This window comes from Xiphophorus hellerii, chromosome 14, assembly GCF_003331165.1.
Source record: "Xiphophorus hellerii strain 12219 chromosome 14, Xiphophorus_hellerii-4.1, whole genome shotgun sequence".
Lineage (NCBI taxonomy): Eukaryota > Metazoa > Chordata > Actinopteri > Cyprinodontiformes > Poeciliidae > Xiphophorus > Xiphophorus hellerii.
Genome location: NC_045685.1, coordinates 405,175 through 430,419, shown reverse-complemented (window position 1 = coordinate 430,419; position 25,245 = coordinate 405,175). Strand labels below are relative to the sequence as shown.

General features: G+C 40.7%; 1 protein-coding gene and 2 long non-coding RNA genes across 18 annotated transcripts in view; 1 reads left to right on the top strand and 2 right to left on the bottom strand.

Moving 5' to 3' along the window:
* The window catches only part of camk2d1 (calcium/calmodulin-dependent protein kinase (CaM kinase) II delta 1), a 137,932-nt gene that overhangs the window by 22,642 nt on the left and 90,045 nt on the right, over positions 1 to 25,245 (top strand). The gene's annotated exons all lie outside the window — the stretch shown is intronic.
* LOC116732199 (uncharacterized) lies at positions 8,010 to 8,420 on the bottom strand. Its single transcript, XR_004341731.1, has 3 exons — positions 8,379 to 8,420; positions 8,183 to 8,288; positions 8,010 to 8,114 (listed from the first exon to the last, which is right to left on the bottom strand). It is a non-coding gene; the product is annotated as an uncharacterized LOC116732199 (long non-coding RNA).
* Positions 11,640 to 12,131, bottom strand: LOC116732198 (uncharacterized). Its single transcript, XR_004341730.1, has 3 exons — positions 12,115 to 12,131; positions 11,852 to 12,036; positions 11,640 to 11,776 (listed from the first exon to the last, which is right to left on the bottom strand). It is a non-coding gene; the product is annotated as an uncharacterized LOC116732198 (long non-coding RNA).

Below are 25,245 nucleotides of genomic sequence, written 5' to 3'. Positions count from 1 at the left end.
AAAAAAGTCGCCACCTGGATTTAACTAAGCAAATAGGTACAAGCCTCCTATTGGATAAGTACTGCATAGGCGATTATCTTTCAGCTGGCAACAAGTTATTTAACCCCAGCTGATGCAATGAGTAACTCCTCATTTCTTAAACAACCATGGCAAAAGACACATCCTGTGGTCGTGGAAAAGACGTTAGTCTGTTTAAGAAGGGTCAAATCATTGGCATGCATCAAGCAGAGAAAACATCTAAGGAGATTGCAGAAACTACTAGAATTGGGTTAAGAACTGTCCAACGCATCATTAAAAACTGGAAGGATGGTGGGGAACCATCGTCTTCCAGGAAGAAATGTGGTCGGAAAAAAATCCAGAATGATCGTGATCGGCGATTACTTAAACGTTTGGTCAAATCAAATCGAAGAAAAACAACAGCAGAACTCAGGAGTATGTTTAATTGTGAACGCAAAAGCATTTCCACACGCACAATGCGAAGGGAACTCAAGGGGTTGGGATTGAACAGCTGTGTAGCCGTAAGAAAACCTCTAATCAGTAAGGCTGACCAGAAAAAAAGGCTTCAGTTTGCTAGGGAGCATAAAGATTGGACTCTGGAGGAATGGAAGAGGGTCATGTGGTCTGAAGAGTCCAGATTTACCCTGTTCCAGAGTGATGGGCGCATCAGGGTAAGAAGAGAGGCAGGTGAAGTGATGCACCCATCATGCATCAGTATGATGGGTGCATCATACAGATGTGCCTTTGGGGGCAGTAGCCTGCCCCCACAGGCTACTGTACAAGCCTGTGGGGGCAGTGCTATGATCTGGGGTTGCTGCAGTTGGTCAGGTCTAGGTTCAGCAACATTGTGTGCCCAAAGAATGAGGTCAGCTGACTACCTGAATATACTGAATGACCAGGTTATTCCATCAATGGATTTTGTCTTCCCAAATGGAACGGGCATATTCCAAGATGACAATGCCAGGATTCATCGGGCTCACATTGTGAAAGAGTGGTTCAGGGAGCATGAGACATCTTTTTCACACATGGATTGGCCACCACAGAGTCCAGACCTTAACCCCATTGAGAATCTTTGGGATGTGCTGGAGAAGGCTTTGCGCAGTGGTCAGACTCTCCCATCATCAATACAAGATCTTGGTGAAAGATTAATGCAACACTGGATGGAAATAAATCTTGTGACACTGCAGAAGCTTATTGAAACAATGCCACAGTGAATGCGGGCTGTAATCAAAGCTAAAGGCGGTCCAACAAAATATTAGAGAGTGTGACCATTTTTTGGTGGCGACTTTTTTTTTGGCCAGGCAGTGTATATATATATATATATATATATATATATACATACATACATGCACAATACACATCTCACTATGGACACATACTAATCAATACACTCAGTACTGACGAAACATTGCACAAAAATAAAAATTACAATCCAGCAGTATGAGCCCTTTCTCCCCCCACCACCAACAGAAAAGAAAAATTAAACAATATAACTAAAGAAAAAAAAAAACGACCCCCCCCTTCCCATCTCAGCTCAAAGTCAACCTGATGGAAGAGAAAATAAATAAATATATCATTCATCAGATATGACTACCTATACTTATAACCATCACAAAATTCAGCAACAGGCACCTTCAATTGGGCAAAGCTTCTGAGTTTGAAAAATAGGAAAGAAAGCATTACCATTTTTGGTAAAACTTCTGTGTAGACCCTCGAAGGGTGCATTTGATTTTCTCAAGGTTCAAAAAAACATCATGTCTTTAACCCAGAGGGATATTGAGGGACATTTATCAGACTTCCAGTGTAACAGTAAAGTACTTCTAGCCAATAAAGATGTAAAAGCAACAATCTCCATTTGAGCAGAACTTAGTACTAAAGTAGGGTTGAGGATACCAAATATGGCAACAAATGGACAAGGTTGCAGATTTACTTTCAGAACCGAAGACATAATTGAGAAGTTATTAGACCAAAAATTGTATAATTTGGGACAAAGAAAGAACATGTGGCCAAGATTGCATGGGGAGCCTTTGCATTTATCACATATATCCACAACATCCGGGTAAATCTGAAAAAGCCTAGATTTAGAGAAATGAATCCTATGTACAACTTTAAATTGAATCAAACTAAGAGGAGCACAAGATGCGGAAGATCGAATTCTGTCAATGGGGTCATCCTAAAGATCTTCAGTCAGCTGGATTCCCAACTCTTTATCCCATGCATGTCTAATTTTGACATTGGAATCAACCCTTAGATTTAAAATAAAACTATAAATATTTGAAATCATACCTTTCTGAAGTTTATAATATGCAATAATCTTTTCCCAGGGCTGTTCAGGGAGTATAAAAGGAAAATTTGGGAAACATTTAGAGGCAAAATTCCGAATTTGTAAGTAACGAAATAAATGCGTACCAGGTAAACTATATCTGGAAGATAAATTCGCAAAGATATCAAATACTCCTGATGTATATAGGTCTCTTATTTGTTTTAAACCTCTATCACACCAAACTGAAAATAATGGGTCAGAAAGAGATGGAGGAAACAAATGGTTGTTAGTCAAGGGGCATAAAGATGAAGCACCAACAAACTTAAAACACCTTCTAAATTGAAACCAGATTTTCAGTGTATTAAGAACAACTTGATTATTAGTGAATAAAGAGGGTTTTATAGGTAATTAAGAAAAAATTAGGCCAGATAATGAAGACCCAGCACACGAAGATAGTTCCAATTTGCACCGAGGAGAACTGGACGATTTTAACCAATAACAAATTTTTTGTATGTGAGCATACCAATAATATGATTGAAAATCAGACAATGAAAGTCCACCACTGAGTTTACATCTTTGCAATAATGTTTTATGAACTCGAGAAGGTTTTCCATTCCAAATAAAGCCAGTAATCAACCTATCCAAGGAATCAAAAAAGATTTTTTCATAAAAAGAGGAATAGACTGAAGTAGAAAAATAAATTTAGGTAAGACATTCATCTTGACAACATTAATCCTACCCAAAAGGGAGAGGGGAAGATTACACCAACTCTGGAAATCAGACTCAGTTTTTGTAATAAGAGGCGAAAAGTTAGCAGAAGCAAGGCCAGATAAAGAACGTGTCACATTTATACCAAGAAATTTAAATCCTGAGACTGAGTTTGAATGGAAAGTCAGAATGTTGAATACCACAGGCAGTAGTGTTTATGGGAAAGCATTCACTCTTTTCCACATTCAAGTTGTAGCCTGAAAAGGAGCTGAAATTATTTAAGATATGCAGGACAGTGGGGACAGACGTAGCGGGATTAGATACATATAGCAACAGATCATCTGCATATAAGGACAATTTATATTCTGTCCCATTCTGAAAAATCCCTCTAAATGAGGGAGAAGCGCGCAATGCGATAGACAAAGGCTCAATTGCAATAATGAAGAGCAAAGGAGACAACGGACAGCCTTGACGTGCTCCACGCCCAAGAGAGAAATAATCTGAGTATATATCATTAGTATGGACACTGGCTTTGGGAGATGCATAAAGGAGACGAATCCAAGAAACAAATGTATCACCGAATCCGAACTTCTTCAAAACCACAAACAAGTATTCCCACTCCACCCTGTCAAATGCTTTTTCAGTGTCAAGGAAAATGACCATTTCGGACATATCAGAAGAATGCTTTGAATAGATGACATTAAAAAGTTTTGCGCGTATTAAAAAATAATTGATGCCCCTTGACAAAGCCATTTTGCTCTTCAAATATAACCAAAGGGAGGGCCTTCTCCAAACGAGAAGCAACCAACTTGGCTAGCACCTTTACATCTGCATTTAACAAGGACAATGGTCTGTAAGAACCACATAAAATTGGGTCCTTGTCCTTTTTGTGAAGTAAAACTACAGTAGCCTGTGTTAATGTTGGAGGTAAAGTCTTGCGTTCTAAAGATTCGTTAAACATAGCCAATAATAGTGGTGATAATTTTTCTATGAACTTTTTATAAAATTTGATGGGAAACCCATCAGGGCCAGGGGCTTTGTTTGACTGCAGCGCTTTTATTGAATTTATTACTTCCACCAAGCTGAGTGAAGAATCCATGCTCCTGGCAGTATCCATATCAATAGCAGGAATGGAAAGACTTTGAAAAAATTCTTCCATTTTATTATTACCTGTGGGGAATTCTGATGAATATAAAGAAGAATAAAATAATTTACAAGTGTCATTAATTTCGGTGGGGTGGGTTGTAATTACCTGTTGGGTATTTTGAATACTAGGTATTATACGAGAGTTGACCTGACGCCTTAACTGATGTGCCAATAAACGACCAGTCGTGTCGCCGTATTCATAATATGAACCTTTACTGTGTAAAAGTAAGCGTTCAGCTTCTTTGGTAGAAATTAAATCAATCTCTGTACACCCATATACTCTTTAAATAATTCTGGTGAGGGACTTATGGCATATCTTTGATCAAGCTTAGCAATGACTATTGCCAATTCAGTAAGCCTTGAGTTATGTCTTTTATTAGACAGAGATGTGTAGTAAATTATTTGTCCTCTGAGATAGGACTTAAGTGTTTCCCATAACAGTGAATGAGAAGTGGAATCATTCTTATTAAATACCAGAAACTCATCAATTGCATTAGAAATAAAGTCACAAAATTCTTCATCTGCCAGTAAAAGAGAATTAAACCGCCACAGCGGTCGACTACGTTTGTAAGAAGTCAACTGAATATCTAATAATAATGGAGCATGGTCTGATATCATTATACTCAAATAATCAGAGAAAACTACATATTAATTGAGAGCCTGGTCAATAAAAAAATAATCAATTCTGGAATAAGAGTGGTGCACTTTGGAAAAAGAAAATTTTTTACTGGTTGGGTTTCGGGATCTCCACGGGTCAATAAGACCACTCTGCCTCATGAAATCAGAGAATGCTTGAGCCATTAAAGATTTAGTTAATTTACGGGGATTAGATCGGTCTAACTCTGGATCAATGACACAACTTAATGTCACCCCCTAAAATTACCAAATGAGAATCCAAAAACGGGAGGCTACTCAATAATCTATTTGCAAACTCAGCATCGTCAATGTTTGGAGCATATATGTTTACCAGAAAACCCTTTTTCTGCATTAATATTCCAGCAACTATCACATATCTGCCATATTTATCAGCTATAACGTCAGTGGGCGAGAATTGTACTGTTTTACTAATCAAAATGGCTACTCCTCTTGATTTGGAATTAAAATCTGAATGAAAAACTTGATTCATCCAAGAACAACGTAACCTGTTGTGATCCTTAATGCGAAGATGAGTCTCTTGTAAAAACACTACAGAAGGTTTTAACCGCTTGAGGTGGGAAAAAACTTTTGATCTTTTAACAGGGTGACTCATGCCCTTGATATTCCAGCTAATGAAACGAAGAGAAGTGCCTGGTCCTGCAATACAGAGGTCTACACTGGTATTAACCATTTAAGAAAATAAAAATAAAAACAACCATAAAGAGCTGAAATGGTCCTTCCCACAACCCATACCCAAAATAAACCCATAACAAAGCAACACCCAAAGTCTCCATAAAAACAGAACAATGGAGACAGCAGTGTTATACACGGCAGTAATTTACAATAAAATGTGAACTCGGAGATAAAGCAGAGCGAACAAATACAGAAGTGTGTTTAACAAGAACTGGCTAATAACCCCCACCAACCTCCAAATTAGAATACTAGTATGTGCATTATTATGCTACTTTAAGATTATTTTTATTATCTTGCAACAAGATTGAGAACCTTAAAATCCCTATATAATGGAGAAAAATACTACATAACAATAAACATCAGTATAGATGCTCACGAGCATTATTAATTTCTAAACTGAACGGGATGTAACCATATCTTTAATATCCAAGTGATGTAAATAAGCCTAAATTCTGACTAAAAGTTAAGAACTATATATTCACCCTAACAGTCTATGACCAGGGCTCATTAAGAGCGAATAGGGATCACTCAGAAATCAAAGTCTGAACATATTGGTTTGCGTCGGTCGGATGCAGTAAACTCCTTTACTACTCCATTGTAAGTAATGCGCAGCTGCGCTGGGTAGGAAAGTCCGTACCTGATCCCTTCGATGCCACGAAGTAGCCGCTTTACCTCATTGCAGGCTGCTGGAGCCCGGGCAACCTTAGCAGTGTGATCCGGAAAAATCGATATAGTCCCGGGTCCGACTTTAATCCGCTGGCGCTCCCTCGCACGACGTAAAATGTCCAGACAGTCACTGTAGTAATGAAGCCTGCACACAATTATTCGAGGTCGTTCGCCGGGTTTGGGTTGGAGAGAGCGATGAGACCGGTCCACCAGCGGTTCCTTTTCCAGCCCGAGCGCTTCCTTCAGTAGCGCAGCCACGGCGGTAGGTGAGCAGGAGCCAGCGCCCTCCTCCACGCCGATGATCCTGATATTGTTGCAGCGCGATCTTGACTCTTAAGTTCTCACACTTGTCTTCCAACATGGTGACCTTAGCCGTAAGCTGCTCTAGAGTAGTTTTCATACCGGTGTTCTGTCAGATAGCCATGCGTTGTCAGATCGTCATACGCGTATGACAAACTGATGGCTATATCTGTCAGATCAGCATACGTTGTCAGATAGTCATACGCTTAGCTCAGACATGTATACGTTGTCATTACCATATGATTTTATTTAATCAGCAACATAGAATCATGACGTAGATCATCATACACTTTGTTATTAACAGTTATATGGCATCCTGACTTAGCGGTTAAGTAGGTTAATGAGTTTTACACGGGCCTGTGTTGTAATTGACTGCAGCTGCAGCCAGACCTGCTTTAAATACACTTTGAAACCATGACAACGCATGTATATTTATCTAGTTATCATATTATGTCATATTATAAACAATTTAATGACTTATTTTCGTCATAACTTGTTGCGTATGCTGAACTGACAACTCCACTGACGGTCGGACTTCTTAATGCGCATGCGCGGGCATGCGTACTGACTGCATGTGTGCTATCCTGACAGCGTATGGCTATCTGACAGAACAACGGCAATTTCACCATATTTTATATTTAATCATCTTTATTAAAACGGTGTTAGATCGTCATAAAGCTGCTAATGTAATAACACTTTATTAGCCACTGTATGACTTCCTGATGCATCTCTTAACCTGTCGGATTGCCATACACTTTGTTATTAGCCACTGTATGACTTCCTGATTAATACCAATGACATCAGTTGTATGATGTACTATATTTAATGTAGAACATTTTACTTCTGTATTTTTAATAATCCACACTGTCACTGGTGGGGTAAAACTGTTTAATTTAAGTTACACTTTTTACATTTGAACATGTCACCCATGTCTGTGGCACATTCTTTGTGTGTCCACCTTGAGCAGCAGTCACACTGTATCTGTGAAGTGGACAGAAAAAGAAAACAGTTATGAGTTAGCAAGTGTAATGTGTTTGAAGCGTTAAGTTGTACAGTTTAGTTGTTTACCATGTCAATGATGTTCTCTGAAGCATTACAGTGAAGCATATTGCATTCCACACAGTACTCTTCCACCTTGTCTGGGAACAAATAAAGGCATTTAGAGTGTACTTTACCAAAAATAGTCAAGTACTACCTCTTTATATTCTGTTGACAAGCCATCATGTTATACTAGTACATAACAGAAAATACTGCAATTTAGTATGTCATATATCTTTGGATTTTTTTAATGCTTTGGACTGTTCCGGTATAGCCTAAGGGAAAATTTGTTCCGTTTGGAATGAAAAATTTGGTGATATGCTCCTAAGCCATCTTGTGTTTTTGATTGTTAGAATATTAACAAAACAGATCAACAGGTTTCACACAGACTTCCACAGTTCCCTGAACAGTGGAACTGGTTCTTAATACCCAACATTAATAAAATTTCATGTGTTCTGACCAAAAACTTCTTAGAATCATAGCTGTCCAAAGCTATAAATCTCCGAACATTCAGCCAGCAAACTGGAAAACAAGACTTCTCTGTAATTGTTCTTTCACCTTGATGTTGATACAGTGTGGTAGCGATGTGCAGTCTGGCTTGGGATATGTCTTTGGGTCCTGTTTGCACTGACTGCAGCCCTCCCATTTGAACATATGTTTCTGCAAACTGAAAAAATTATGCATTTTAATGTAATAATTCCATGGATTTCAAAACATTCCATCTGTTCTTTGTACCTTCAAAACCAAGACCCCACAACTGCTGGAGTCCTTCTGCAGCATATGCGGCATATGGCGGACACTCCAGCTTCTCCGGCCAGCACCTTTTGCTTTTAGGAAGTTTCTGTGCATTTGCAGAAATATTTAATTATAGGACATTGTAACAATAAGAAAATACATAATGACTGAATGATAAAGACATGAATCAGATCACCTCCAGTTACGGAGAAGCTTTCTGTCATACATTGTTTCGTTCCCCCATAGGGTCTATAACTACTAGCTCTTGGTGATTCATCACGACAATCTGTTGGAATGTTTGGAAGATAGATAAGACAGACAGACAGACAACCTCTGTCACCCTCCCATGCTGCCCAGGGAACATCCGATTGTGACATATAGACATATTCATGTGTAAATAAAGTTAAATAAATAAATTTTACATACCACCAAAAGCCAGTGACCTCCCACATTTACAGGGCACATCCAAATGGAGGCTTCAGGTAAAACCATCTTTTGAAATTGCAAATAATAAGATTAATCTGCATTCATTCTCTTAAGATGATTTAACAGTGAATAATTACCTTTTGAACAGCCCGATATTGCCCAAGATGAAATACAGAAGATGCAATTACTGCATCCATTCTGTATACAGGTATCTGAAATGTAATATAATTTCAAAGAAATATGTGAAACTACAAAGAGTGGATTAAATTTAACCTTAAAACATGTTGTACCTTGGTCTTCTGAAGTGTCACATACAAATATGCATCTATAACCTGTTTGACAAAAAAAACCCATAAATTTCTGGATGGACTGCCTTGTGAAAATATAAACTTCCCAGAACATGGAGTCTTACTTCATCTGACAGCCAGCCATGTCCACAGAGTGTTCTAAAAGATGTGTCATACAATTTATATGGGCCAACAAGGGCTTCAACTTGCCCTGAGTCTTTCAAAGACCAAAGTTGAACTACTGCAACAAAAACAGAAATTGCTCTTTTAAAAACTTATACATCTGAAAAAAGCAACACAACTTCAGAGGAAGTTTTGCAGACAAGACCAGGAATAGGTCATTGAACCAACATGCAAAAATTGATCTACCGATCAGAACCCATGACCAACAGGCCGGAACAGAAAACTAGAAAACTTTGTGACTACTGCACCTTGCTGCTGAATAGGACTCTGACACATCCTAGAATGAGCTGAGGGAGACAACTGAGACAACTTGGTAGGGTTAGAGGGAGAGGTCACTGGAGGGGGAGAGGGAGAGGTCACTGGAGGGGGAGATTTCACTGGAGGGGGAGAGGGAGAGGTCACTGGAGGGGGAGATTTCACTGGAGGGGGAGAGGGAGAGGTCACTGGAGGGGGAGATTTCACTGGAGGGGGAGAGGGGGAGGTCACTGGAGGGGGAGAGGGAGAGGTCACTGGAGGGGGAGACTTCACTGGAGGGGGAGAGGGAGAGGTCACTGGAGAGGGAGAGGTCACTGGAGGGGGAGAGGGAGAGGTCACTGGAGGGGGAGACTTCACTGGAGGGTTAGGGGGAGACAACCGAGAGAACTTGGCAGGGGGAGATTGAGGACGAGAGGGAGACAACAGGGAAAAGCACTGGATGACCTTGCCATGGACCTGACCGTCTGTCTTGGTCTGCAGTGGGGTTTCTGCTTTGCCTGTGTACCTAGTCACTGTCTCCCTTTCATTCAACTTCTCACCTGAGATGAAACCCTCACCTGCATTTTGTCCCTCATTGCCTCTGTTATATGGCTTCAGACGACTCATGCTATGCTTTGTCTTGAGGACTTTTCCGGCCATTGTTTTCAACATCACAGTGCTCCCTATCACTTTATGGATAAAATAAGGTCCAGAGTAGTCTGAATCCATCCTGGCACCTTTCCTACCCCTTTTTCTTATGTTGAATAGAAGAACTTCCTCCCCTTCTGTGAACTTTAAATTTTTGAATTTTTTTGTGCCCGGTTTGCAAAAGCTTTTTTCATTTTTTTTGAGCCAGTTCGACATTCTCTTCCACCTGGATCTTTGTGTCCCCCTGTCTGTTGTCTCTGTCTTTAATAATTTGGCTGTAGTCCTCTGGTAGGACTACAGAAGACAACTGTATTGTAAAAACACAAACACATTTACATTCAAAATATAACTAACAAGACATCAAACTTTGTATTAAGAAAGTTCAGAATGTCTGATGTAGAGGAGGAATTAAGTATTTTCCAGGTACACAGTGCAATTACCAGCCAAAATCACCAATGCCTCTGTAGTTATAAAAATGGTGTTAAGTTAAAAAACTGAAATTAAAAGAAACTAGACTTGAAATCACAGCTGCATGTGATAACTTTGAAGTTGGATTCTATGTATATACCAAGCTGAAAGTCTTTCAGACACACCCCCTTAAGCAAGTCTTTCCAACAACATTTTTCACTTCAGCCTTTATAACTGTGTCACTGACAGGTAGACTGTGGGATAACTCAGTCTCACCTGTTATTTTCAGATTACTCATTCCTACTAATCTGGAAGACTGTAGTGTTTGTGTTGGCTAATGCAGGTATGTTTTTGAGGAAGTACTGAAATTTTAACATGATGTACAAACTTAAAACCTTAATACACTCGGATTTCCATGCAAAAACAGTACAAACCCATGTAATGTAACAGAATCGTACCGGCATGTCAACAGGAACTTCAGAAGGAAACCTAGCCTCTCTGCCATACATCAGAAAAAATGGCGAGTATTTCGTGGTGGTGTGGGTTTTCGACCTTAAGGAAAACAAAGTGGCCTCAAGGAACATGTCCCAGTCATCTTGCTTGTCGTTGACTAGTTTTCTCAGTGCCCTAGAAGAACAGTTTCATACATGTTCTAAGAACATACTCCAATTTGTAAAAGTTGCTTATGTGTTGCATTTTTTATGGTATGTCATAGCTATAAGAAGCTGTATATTGATACAAGCCTACAGAAAGATGTTGCAATGAAAAGAAACTATTAAAAGATATAAAACAAAACAAAAAAACATGTAAGTTTTCTAATAACTTTCTTACCGCTTAATGTTGTCATTTGTCTTTTCATCCAAGCCGTTGGTTTGAGGATGATAGGCGGCAGTGATGCTTCTTTGAATTGAAAGTAGATCACAGAGTCTACTGTTCATCTAAAACAACAACGAAGCACATTATTATAACCTTTTACATATACTGAGGCTTCACAAAAATATATGTAGTATTAAATGTGGCTTACTGTGTTCACAAATTCTCGCCCCTGGTCAGTGAGAATACGCTGAGGACAGCCGTGCCGGTAAAATATAGAACATAATTTTTGGCAGACTTCCTCAGCGGTTTTAGTCTTGAGAGGGAAAGCCTCCACCCATTTAGAGAAGTAATCTGTAGCTGTCAGGATATACTGATTGCCACAAGTTGTCAGGGGCATGGGACCTGTCAGGTCAATTCCGATCAGCTCCCACACCCCTCACACCTGTTGGGGATGACAACAATGTTATCAGCAACAATGTCCTAGAGGTGGTAAACTTCATGAATTGCTGTGGATGGTTACCTTTATGCACTGAAGTTCTCTGACAACTTGGAGGGGAGGTCCAACTCTTTGGCACCGGTCACATTGAGACACCTTTACAACATTACAGTTTATAGGTTTTACGACACTTTGGACCATAAAGATTTTGCTAACTATGTTGTTACATACCCATTTCTCAATGTCTGCTGTCATACCAGGCCAATAGAATCGGGAACACATGGCAATGCGTGTTTTGACAATGCCAGTGTGTCCTCCCATGGGGGATGCATGAAACTCCTTGAAGAGGTTCCAGGCCTCTTCTTTGGACCGTATGGCCCTTCTTTCGGGTAAGGCTCCATAGAATAGGTCACCAGCTGTATTAAAACAATGACCATATTATGTCAATATTGTAGTTAAAGATGTTATGTTTATTTAAGATACAAAAACCTTACCATGGATGGTAAATTTTCGGCATACTTTCTTAAAGTTTGCCTCTGCCCTCTGTTGAGTGTCAATGGGTAGGAGCCTTCAGAAATAAAACTGAAGACTTCCCCCCATTTGCACTCCATGTTTGCTATAAATGACACAAGAAAACATGCAAATTGCATCAACAAGCATTTAAACAAGACAATTCATTAGACACTGCAAATTGTTCCAATATATAATAATACCCTGCTGCAGCTGCGTACACAACAAAACACACCTACTCCTGCTACTAAACACGCCAACTGGTGCTGCAATAATATGACATTTCTGTGAAATATCAGCTCTTAGGACAAGAAATACAAAATTAAAATAAATTAAAAAAAGTTTGTAGTGAAAGCTTCTTCATATCCATCCTTTTTTATTCCGATTTAATACAAAAAAACCTTGTAATCAACATATTTATGCATGTGCATCCAACAATGCAATTCTTGAAATACTGCAGAAAACACAACAGCGAGTTTAAATGCAATTGAGAGATCCCAATTTTTTATTGACAACACTGGTGGATGCCATGTCCTTCCTGGCAACGCCTGGTGAACACAGGGACTTCAAGTGACTCAAGAACATCTCCTGTCTTTTATTAATTGAGGCAAAAGTCACACTGACAGTGACTAATACATAACCCAGGTGGCTGTACTCGTGTATGTGATCTGTTAACCTGAAAAGCCTTCATGTTCCAAAAACAACCTCAATTTGCATAAACTAAATATGTGTAAATGTAAAGCACATATAAAAACAAAATTAACATGAACGCTTTTCATATACATTAATGAAGATAAGGATTTGTTTCAAAAGTGAAACACTGGTTTTGCCCCAGTTTCAGTGTGAGTAAAAATTGCGTTTTCATACGTCTGATTCATTTAATGTTGGTAACGGTGGATGCCAACATTAAGTTCATCTATGTAGATGTTAAAAAGGTGAGAGGACAGTATACTTCCCTGTCTTACTCCGGAACATGAAGGCTTTTCAGGTTAACATATCACATACACGACATGCTATCCAAGTTAGCAGACATGTTATCCAACCCAAAAATATCAAGGAACTGGGGGACGTGAATTTAAACAGGGCGTGTTTTGTAGTTTACTGCAGCTGCAGCAGCATTAAATTTAATTTATTTACTTACTTTTTATTGTGTCTCTTCTCGCGTATGACAAGCTGACGACTCCTCTCAATATCGCGGACCTCCTGCAGAATGCGCATGCGTGCGCATGCGCTCTTACCATATGTATGCTATTCTGACATGTATGGCTATCTGATAGAACACCGGCAATTGCATCAGTGCAACCCGTGAGCGCCTCCTCCACGTCCCCCACCATAGCCGTTAGCTTAAGCAGCTTAGCATCAGTAGCAGCATAGTCACTTGCTAGATGCGTCTTCACGGCTTGTACCTCAGCTTTAATGGATGACAACGCATCTCCAAGAACCTCTTGAAGCTCCTTCTTAATAATGTCGGCGATATCTTCTTTCAAAGAAGACAGTAGTTGGAGCTTTAGAGTATCGGCGTCCGGGTTCATCTGAGTCGGAGCGGTTACGACACATGGGTCTAGCGGCAAAGAAGCCGAGGCCTGTGAGCATGACTTTAGCTGCGTTCTGAATAGTACGAGATTTTCCCCTTCCTGACATTGCCACCTGGTGCAAAAATATATACACAGGACCAGAGTGCAAAAAAGTAGATAACAAAGATTTGGTTTACAATGAAAAGCACAGTTACATCATCAACAAGCATTACTGCTCGTAGACTGCAGATCTCTATCATTGACCAAATTTCCATTGTGTAACGTATACATCGTGCATTGCTAGTACAGAGTTGGCTGCTCTCATCGTTCCCTACTGTGTTCCATCTTTACTCCACCCTAATGACTTCTTTGCACACTACAAACATATAGGACCGAAAGAAACCATGAACCATGATTATGGTATGTATGGGTGTGTGTGTGTGTGTGTGTGTATATATATATACAGTATATATACTGTATATATACAGTATATATATACTTTTACGATGTTTTTTTTTTTTTTTTTTGCGTGGTTTCGCTTCCCCGAAATGGACAGGTGTTATGTCTGCCGCGTTCCTCCTGAGCGCCGCTCTCCTTCTGGGCATGGGAGGGTAACGTCTTCCAGCTCCATTTGTTGAAACTGATGAGTTCAGTTTAATTCTTTGCAGCGGCGGAGTCGCGTCCGCATCAGCTGTGCAGCGCAGTGCGCATGTTATGGTCTAAATAACTTCTGCACCTTTCTTTATTTCCCCAAGATAAACTGTCGGCTCCTCTGTTTAGACTATAAATAGATTAGCACAATATTGTATTCTCTTTAGTTTTCTCAGGTCTGTAATGCGCTCCTGAACCAGACGCTCCAAAGCGTCCTGTCCATAACTCTTCAACACCCTGTCAGTTCCCAGACCGAAAGACTCATGAGATGAGTCCATTAACCAGTAGAGTTATTGAGACGATATTCAGAAAGGATTTTTTTATTAATTGATTTTAGTTGCCTCTGCAATGAAATCTTTGAGTCTACAATGTCTGCCAATGTGCACCAGTCAGGGGTGTTAATTATAACCTGTCAAATGACGGAAGACCTTTAAATTTTCTGGTCTTTTAAAAAAATAACCTGTCAAATACAGAAAATATTCCGTTAACGCGACCTCATGTGTGGCACACACACACCACCTTACGAAAGTCTTGTTCCCCTTGAACTTTTCAACCTTTTGCTGCTTTTCAGGCTTCAAACATAAAGATCTAAAATTTGTATTATTTTGTGAAGAATCAACAAGTGGGACACAACCGTGAGGTGGAACCAAATTTATTGGATATTTTAAACTTTTTCAACAAATACAAAACTGCAAAGTAAAGTGTGTAATATTATTCGGCCCCCTTGTGCTAATACTTTGTAGTGCCACCTTATCCTGCGATTACAGCTGCAAGTCGCTTGGTTTTGTCTCTATCAGTTTTGCACATCAAGAGACTGAAATTCTTGTCCATTCTTCCTTGCAAACCAGCTGGAGCTCAGTGAGGTTGGATGGAGAACGCTTGTGAACAGCAGTTTTCAGCTCTTCCCACAGATTCTCAATTGGATTCAGGTCTGGACTTTGACTTGGCCATTCTAACACCTGGATACGTTTATTTGGGAACCATTCCATTGTAGATTTTGCTTTATGTTTGCGATTATTGTCTTGTTGGAAGATAAATCTCCGTCCCAGTCTCAGGTCTTTTGCAGACTCCAACAGGTTTTACAGGTTTGCAGTATGTAACTTTATAAATAATATTTTTTTTACATATTTGTTAAAACTGTCATTATGTTGTGACAGTATGGTATATAAATAATCTGTGAAAAATTTATTTCCTCAGCCTTCTCCCAGTGCTATCTAGAAACAACCAATCAGTGACAGGAGAGTTTTAGTGCTGTCAATCACTATCTCATGTGGCTGCTCCCTCCCTCCCCTTGCTCTGTACTATGCTGTAGCTAGCAATAACGATAAGTTGTTTCTCCACCATTAGCACCATTAGTGAGTGAATGAGGTTGATTGACAGCACTAAGACCCTCCTCCAGGTTCTGATTTTTTTGTTTTGGTCAGAACGTTGCATTACTTTAACCAGTAATAGTAGTTCAGGGAGCAGGTGGAGGAGATTGATCTTTTCACAGATTATCTGTCTCATAACAAACTGTCACGACGTAGTGACAGCTTTAACAAATATGGAGAAAACGTATTTTTTAATTAAAGTTGTATACTGCAGCTTGAATTAACTTATATGTAGATCCCCTTTTCAATTAGAGTGCAGACTCCAGTTTTATCTCAGCTTAATCTCTTAAACCCTGGATGATTGCAGTAGTTTTCCTCAGCTCTTATTACATTGTGTGCATGTGTGTATCTCCAAACACCCATGTATTTTCCAGTGAATTTGTGTTCCTGGAGTTGAACTGGAATGTTGTCACACTGGGTTGCTGGTAATTTTGCAAGTGCAGGCTTGCATAGACCAAAAGACAACAGAGGAAGAGGTTATTGCTGCCTCTAGGGAGGTTCAGTCTGCTTTCAACCTGGACTTGCTTTGTATTTGTATAGCACATTTCAGCATCAAGGCATTTCAAAGTGCTTTACATCATTACAAACACAGAAACACAACGCAACATAGAATCAACAATCAAAACACAGCATTAAGTAAAGTTCCATCAATAAATTTGTAATTGATTACATTTCAAATACAATCCTAAACAGGTGGGGTTTTAGTCTAGATTTAAACGAAGTCAGTGTTTCAGCTGTTTTACAGTTTTCTGGAAGTTTGTTCAACATTTGTGGTACATAGATGCTGAAAGGTGCTTCACCTCGTTTGGTTCTGGTTCTGGGGATGCAGAGCAAACCAGAACCAGAACCTGAGAGGTCTGGAAGGTTGATACAACAACAGCAGGTCTTTAATGTATTGTGGTGCTAAGCCGTTCAGTGATTTGTAAACTAACAACAGTATTTTAAAGTCTATTCTTTGAGCTACAGGGAGCCGGTGTAGGGACTTTAAAACTGGTGTTATGTGCTCTATCTTCCTGGTTTTAGTGAGAACGCGAGCAGCAGCATTCTGGATCAGCTGCAGCTGTTTAATTGATTTGTTGGACAGACCTGTGAAGACGCTGTTGCAATAATCAATGCTACTGAAGATAAACGCATGGATGAGTTTCTCTAGATATGGCTGAGACATTAGTCCTTTAATCCTGGAAATGTTCTTCAGGTGATAGAAGGCCGACTTTATAACTGTCTTTATGTGGCTCTGGAGGTTCAGGTCAGAGTCCATCACTACTCCCAGGTTTCGGGCCTGATCTCTGGTTTTTAGTTGTAACTCCACAGTTTGTAAGTAATAATAAAAAAATAAATGTTCCTGTTCTGGACTAATTTTTTCTGGATTCTAAGTTCGTTCTAAATCCTTTTCTGGGTTGCAGTAATAGGAGTCTCTCTGCATCCAGGGTTTCCCCCAGTGTATTATAAGCCTGGTGGCCCGCCATGCCTTTTTTTTTTTTTCTGTTTAAACCGGATTGCAAGCGTCTTTGTTGCTCTAACGCAGGGGTGGGCAACTCCAAGGATCGAGGGCCGGTCTCCTGCAACTTTTAGATGTGTCTCTACTTCAACACACCTGAATCAGATAATGAGGTCATTAGCAGGATTCTGGAGAACTTGACTGCACTTAGGAGGTGATTCAGCTATTGGATTCAAGTGTGTTGGACCAGGGAGACATCTAAGAGTTGCAGGACATCGGCCCTCGAGGACCAGGATTGCCCACCCCTGCTCTAACGTTTCAATGGTGGAGCAGATTTATTTCTTTTTTTTTTTTTTTTTTAATTATTTTTTTATTTAGTCAACTATCCACAACAGTACATTGAACACAGGGACAAAGTAAACATGACATTTTTTTTTTTCCCCCCTTTTCCCCTCCTTCCCACTCCCCATCCTGTGGTCTCTTCCTTTACCTTCTGTTTATTCTGTCCCCTACCCCTCCCCATCCATCCATACCCGGCTGCAAACAAAAGAAACAGCAAAATAAAGTAATAAAAAAAAAATTAAAAAAAATTAATAATTATACAGCTATGGAATCACAATCATGAAAAACCCAGGGGACTAAGACAGAGTACAGAAACATGGACAGCATGTAAAACAGGCGTCCGCGCAAGCGTAGGTACACAGATCAAGACAGAACATGGATATTTAAAACTGCACAGGTTGACAATCACTATCGATAGCCAGATTCACAAGGAGCCGCCGGGCTGGGGGGACAGGCAACTACAGCAGAGCTGGCTCCTATGTGATTTTCAGGCTCGAGGGAGGGTATCCAGTCTTTCAAAATAAGACAATAGAGGGGCCCAAGTTTTATAAAATTTTTGGATCGAACCTCTAAGACAAAATTTGATCTTCTCTAACTTAAGGAACATGGACAGATCTTTCAACCAAAGAGAAGCCTTGGGTGGGTGTTCTGATTTCCACGCTAATAATATTCTTCTTCGGGCGAGGAGAGTTGAAAAAGCTAGTACATTTTTAAAATCATGTGTTAATGATATCCCCTCCCCTGGAGTTCCAAATATTGCCAATTCAGCACTGGGTTGGATACTTATTTCGAAAGCTTCAGAAAGGATCTGAAAAATTGTGGACCAGAAGTTACACAGTTTGTTACAGGTCCAGAACATGTGAGTTAGGTTTGCCTTAGCTATGTGGCACCGAGCACAGGTTTCACTCACTGTAGAATAAATCCTTGAGAGTCTGGCTCTACTGTAATGGATCCTATGAAGGACCTTGAACTGAATTAGTCCAAGTCGAGCGCATGATGTTGACCCATTTACTCTACGTAGTGCTTGGTTCCAAGTTTCATCAGAGATGTGTATTCCAATTTCCTCTGACCATTCTGCTCTGATCTCATTGAGCTTCACAGTATTGAATGATGAGATGCTATTATAAATTTTGGAGATTAAGCCCCTATCTTGTGTTGGAGTTTGCAAGATTATGTCCATACCTCCTTTTGGGGGTAAATTAGGAAAGCAGGGACTATTGTTACGAACACAGTCACGGATCTGGAGGTATCGAAATAGGGAGGAACGCTGTAGGCTAAATTTAGAGGAAATAGCATCAAAGGTAGCGAAAATTCCATCTATATATAGGTCACTAAATTTATTTAAGCCTGCTCTCCGCCAATGGGCAAAGACAGGATCTAATAAGGATGGCGGGAAAACATGGTTATCACATATGGGACTGTAGATAGAGAAGTTTATCATATTGAAGTGTTGTCTAAATTGTGACCATATTTTTAGAGTTGAGATTACAACTGGGCATGACGAATGCTGCCTCGGAGAGAGAGGAAGCTTTGAGGTAACTAATGCAGGGAATGATGATGGCTTACATGCATTCAGTTCTAATTGACACCAGTCAACATCTGGTTGATGGAGTAAACAGACTATTTTTTGTAGGTTTGCTGCCCAGTAATAATACAACAGGTTAGGTAGAGCCATACCCCCCTCATCCTTATGTCTCTGAAGGAAGCGCCTGCTGATTCTAGGATGTTTATTACCCCACATGAATGAGGATAGCTGTTTATCAATAAGTCTGAAGAATGATTTTGGGAGAAAAACTGGGACACTCTGAAAGAAATACATAAATCTTGGCAAGACGTTCATTTTAATGCATGCTACTTTACCCGCTAAAGATAAATTTAGGACACTCCACTTCTGCAGGTCACGTTTGAGATTATTAAGCAGAGGGGGGAGATTTTTTTCAAACAGATCAGAAAAAGAACGTGTCACGTTAATTCCCAAATATTTGAATCCTGCTCTAGCAAGAGGGAAGGGCAGGTCAGTTTCTGTAATTTGGAGCGCAGAATTATTAATTGGAAAACATTCACTCTTTGAGAAGTTCAACTTGTATCCTGAGAATTTACCAAAACGGTTTAGCAAACTCACAATGTTGGAGATAGATGATACTGGGTCCGAGATGTAAAGTAATAAGTCGTCCGCATACAGGGACAGCCGATGTTCCAGCTGTTTTCTACAAATTCCCTTGAAACTCTGTGAAGTCTTGAGCATAATTGAGAGTGGCTCAATAGCTAAAACGAAGAGGAGTGGGCTGAGGGGACAACCCTGCCGGGTACCCCTGGATAAAGAAAAGAGCCCAGACCTTGTTTTGTTAGTGATTATACTCGCTTTGGGTGAGGTATACAACAGTTGTACCCATGATGTAAATTTGGGCCCAAACCCAAACCTAGCTAGTACTGCAAATAGGTAAGGCCACTCAACCCGGTCGAATGCCTTCTCCGCATCGAGGGAGACCACAACCTCAGGAGACTCCCCCGATTCAGGAGAATGGACAACACCAATAAGCCTACGTATATTAGAGAAAGAGTGGCGACCCCTCATAAACCCAGTTTGATCTGAGGAGATTATGTCAGCCATGGCTGCGTCCAGTCTCATAGCCAAAAGTTTAGCTAAGATTTTAACGTCACCGTTTAGAAGTGATATGGGCCTGTATGAAGCGCAGTCTGTTGGATTTTTACCATGTTTTAGTAAGAGTATGATGTTAGCTTCTGTAAGAGTCTGTGGCAAGGTTCCCCGCTCCAGTGAGTAGTTAAACATTTCAAGTAAAAGAGGTGCTAACTTGGATGAGAATTTTTTATAGAATTCGATTGGATAGCCATCTGGTCCAGGGGCCTTGCCACTCTGCATTGCTGAAATAGAATTGATAACCTCACTAAGTGTAAGGGGCTTATCCAAATCCCTCTTCCTATCGGGACCAATAACAGGGATATCCAAGCTGATTAAGAAATTATTCATATCCGAGTTGTCCTCTGGGAATTGTGACATATATAGGTCAGAATAAAATTTCTCAAAGACTTGGTTTATTTCAGCTGGATCAATAGTTTGCTCGTCAGGGGTCTTTTGGATCTGTGATATGAGCTGCGCCGCTGACCGGCTCTTGAGTTGGTGGGCCAGAAGGCGGCCCGCCCTCTCACCATGTTCATATATAAATCCACGGGATCTAAGCAAGGATTGTTCCACATCCTGCGTTGATATAAGATTATATTGCATTTGCAAACAGAGTCTCTCTTTGTACAGCTCGGGGGAGGGTGACATTGAATGTCTACGGTCCAACTCCAGCATAGAACTGATAAGCTGTTCCTGCCTTAATCTTCTAATTTTGTTACGTGTTGCCGTGTAAGATATTATCTCACCTCTAATTACCACTTTTAATGTTTCCCACAGGATGGATGGCGACACAGAATCTGATTTGTTTTCAAACAAAAAATTATCTATGGCAGTAGACATCGATTCACAAAAATTGTCATCTGCTAACAAAGTTGAGTCAAATCTCCAGATGGGCCGCTGAGCCTGATTAAGTGGAAAGGCTAAGTCCAGTATTACTGGTGAATGATCAGACACTACAATAGCAGAATATTCACTTTTCTTGACAAAGGGTAGCAGAGTTTTGTCTACAAAAAAACAATCAATCCTTGAATACGACTGGTGGACATGTGAAAAAAAAGAGAATTCCCTACGATTTTGAAACAAAAAGCGCCAAGGATCTATACAACCCGCTTCCTTCATGAATGCTGCTAAGGCCTGAGCCATCTTTGATGGAGATGACAATCTAGAGCTGGAACGATCTAGGGTTGGATCCATAACACAGTTCATGTCACCACCCAGTATCAAACGGTGAGAATTCATGTTAGGTAGAGCAGAGATTAACCTGGATATGAAAGAGGGGTCATCCCAGTTGGGAGCATATATGCAAGCAAGTGTAACTTGAGTATTATATAGGGAACCAGAAACTATAACATATCGGCCCTGTGGATCTGATATGGACGAGCTTAAAGTAAACTGTATATTTTTATGAATCAATATTGCTGTTCCCCTCGCTTTAGTATTAAATTGTGAATGGTAAACTTGTCCCACCCAAGGCTTCTTAAGTTTTATATGGTCTGCAGAGACCAAATGAGTTTCCTGTAGAAATGCTATTTCTGTTTTAAGTTTTTTAAGGTGGGAAAAAATTTTGGCCCGTTTCACTGGTCCTCTCATGCCCTTTACATTCCAACTAGTAAAGCGAACTGCTGAGGCGTCCACTCTTACACTGTTGCTACATATGTTAGCCATGATAATCCAATTTTATACCTGTCCCGGCCCAGCAGCTCCACCTGGCACCCCCACGGGTGCATGTCTTCCTATGCATGTTCAAATTTTTAAGAAAAATAAAGTAGAAAAAACAACACAAATCAGCTGTATGAATGAAAAAGGCAGCCCTGAACCCAGCCCTTATTAGAACCCACCCCGGTTGTATCCTTGCTTCTCTTGTCGAAGCCAACTGCTGTCCCATAAACACCTCATAGGTCTTCCGATAGGCCATACACATCCCCAAACTAACTTTGGAAGGTTCCCAATAAACTTGGTATTAAGGAGTTACACTCTTTAAACAATAAGTTAAAACAGCACCAGCAACTATAAACGGTGGATAGTGTAAACTCCACAGGGCAATTGTACAATAACCAGCTAGATTATGAACGTGGATTTTTGTGCTAAAATGCACTAAATTTACGTAAGAACAGAGAACAACAAAAACAGTGATAGTGGCAGCATAGATTTGTAATAATAGGGGGCATATTCGTGTACGTGCATACATGGTACAAACATACTCACAAATGTATGGAATTATGTCCCTTATGAGAAAAACGATGCGTCCACTTGAAGCAGCCTTAATTTTTTTATCCAGTCATTCAATGCAGAACACGCAGGTGTAACACATAACACAGTAATTTGTTACCAGACCCTGCTGTATCGTGGGTATCCCGTCTCACTCCGACAGATGTTTGTTTATTTTGCAACGCAGCGGTCATAAAACGCCTGGGCCTCCTCCGGCGTTTCAAATAAGTGGCTTTCTCCCTTAAACGTAACCTTAAGACGGGCAGGGAAAAGAAGACGAAATGACACACCCTTCTGGTAAAGAGCACCTTTGACACCGTTGAATGCCGATCTTTTCTTTGCAAGAGCGATGCTGAGATCTGGATATATCCTCAGGGTGGTTCCCTGGTGCTTTACTTCATGCTGCCTGGACCATCTTAAAGCGGCTTCCTTCTCCCGGTATCGGTGAAATGCAAGGATGAAGGGCCGTGGTGGTCGTCCTGCTACGGGCTTAGGTCCAGCTGTGCGGTGTGCTCGCTCCAATTCCGGGGGAGAAGGGAATATGTCGTCCCCCATAGCATCCTTTAGCAACTTGGAGATGAACTTAGTTGGATCCTGTCCGTCTTCACTGCCTTCAGGTATGTTAAGTATGCGTAGATTGGACCTGCGAGATCGATTTTCCAGGTTTTCCAGGCGTTCCAACAAGGCAGCGTTTTGGGACTGAAGAGACTTAACAGCAGCTTCAGCTTCAAATATGCGTTGAAAGTTGTCGCCTGCCAGGCTTTCCGCAGCTACAAGGCGGCTCTGAAAAGAATTCACTTCGTCCCGCAGCCCGTCCACCGATGTTTGCAGAGGCCGAATTGACTCTTGAATTAATGTGGCCACATCCTCTTTAAAGTTGTTCCGCTGCTTGGATAGTTCCGTGACCAATTGGGACATGGAAACGGGATCTCCGCATTTACTATCGCCAGGTGGTTCGCCGTCGGAGGAGGCCGCGGCCATTGAGGCTACCTTGCTAGCAAGGCTAGTCGTTCGCCTGGTTGAGGTAGAAAGCTTTTGTTTAGTATTATCACTGGCCATTATAACGTCGCCAGGTTCAGAGACGGTGCTTCTATCGGTCCGGTGCTTAATAGAAGTGTATAACTCCTGTTCTAAAGTAATTTAAAGAAAGTTGGCCGGGAGCTCCTTCACCCTGCTTCCCTCTCCTACATCGCCAAACCGGAAGTCGAGCAGATTTATTTCTAAAAACTTATGTTTATAGAAGATAGGTTTATAGTTCATGCATTTAATGCCGGCAGCGTTCGGGCCAATCACACCGCTGGCGCCTCTGCACGTTCCCTCGTGCTGCCGCTGCTTGAGATCTTAGTTTATTTCAGCGCGGATCCTTTCACTCAATCTGGATACATGCTGACCTGTATGGATATTTACATCAACCCCCTGTGATGAATTATGTTTCTTTGGAGAACTCTATATTATCAAGGTAACAGTTTAAACCCCCCGCGTTAGCTCTGGTTGAGCAGCTATATGTGAACCACTTCATCGGCGCCGGAACAGGAGGGCCCAAGGGCCATTGGCCCCCCCACTTTACGGCCCTGCCCGTTTGTTGGTCCTGCCAGAGATTTACACAGGCTGCACACAACTCTGACAATCTATGACTGACATCTCTGTGTTTCTATGCAGGCAGAGGTACAGATAAAACCTCCAGCACTGAGATCTGGACCAAATCGAAGGCTCTAGATCATAACAGTCAACCAAAGGTTTTCAGCAGCTTCGGTCTGGTTGGGGTCATGAACTGGTCTGACATCTGAAACTGACGTCTGGACTCTGATCCGGTCCAGGTCCTAACCAATTCTGCCTAAAAATGAAATGAGATTTCTGTATTTGTCACCATTTATAGAACTGTGACGATGTTTTCTTTCTAATGGCGTTGGGATGAAATTTAAAAAAAGAACATCGGGCCCATTTCCGTTAACGGTCCGGACCAAATGCTCACCCACACTTTGCCCAGAGCAGATCATTTTGGCTCAGGTCGAAAAATAATTGCGTGATTATTATTATTTTTCCTCTTTGCTCTTCCAAAAGCCAATCAGCCATCAGTAGCCACAAATATCAATGGCTGCTGATGGTTTTCAGGTCTCTGTTGCTGTTGAAATTCATTTCTGTTTGCTAAATAACAAGCACATTAAAGTCTATTCATGGTATTTTTCATTTAGTTTTTAATGCAAAAATATTGACATCTCTTTCCCGCACAATTTGTGGAACATGCTGTTTAACCCGATACTGGTGCGTTCACACCAATGATGTAATGATGATAAAACCTTCATACAGACACCTTGTTTTAATACCGTCGATCTGTATTCAGCTGTTCTTAGTGCTGCAGGCATTTATCCTCTTTTACATTTTTCCAGACTCAATTTTGGAAAATGGAATAAAGTCCATTCCGCCATCTAAATGCTCTTGTGTAAAGCTGCCTTCTGCTTGTTCCCCACTGACAACTTTAACATATTTTCTCTATGATCGCAGCGCATTTAATAATGAACAATCATCAAATCTAGCCAGACCGCAGCGCATGGTAGACCCAAAAACATTGTCCTCCAGGTAAGAGATGTTTACTGTTTACTTAGGGACAAATTGCGACAAACCCACTGAACTGATTGACAGTTGCCATCATATCAAATGAACAAGTCTGACATTCAAAGTGCGTAACAGAGGTGACCAAACATCTCATGGCCCCCCACCTCAAAAATGAATCCGGCGCTTCTGAACCACAGGAATAACTTGTAGTCGCGCTTTCAGACGTGCGCGTTGACAGAGCGGTGAGAATGATTTATATTTGTGAACAAAGAATTATGAGGGGTGTTTACATTTCAACACGCTGCCCAGGTGTGGCTCTATCTTCCTGGTAAAGTTCATGTCTGTGTTCCTGGTTGGTCGGTTAACCAACCAGTGCTAACCTCATTATGCAGGTTCAG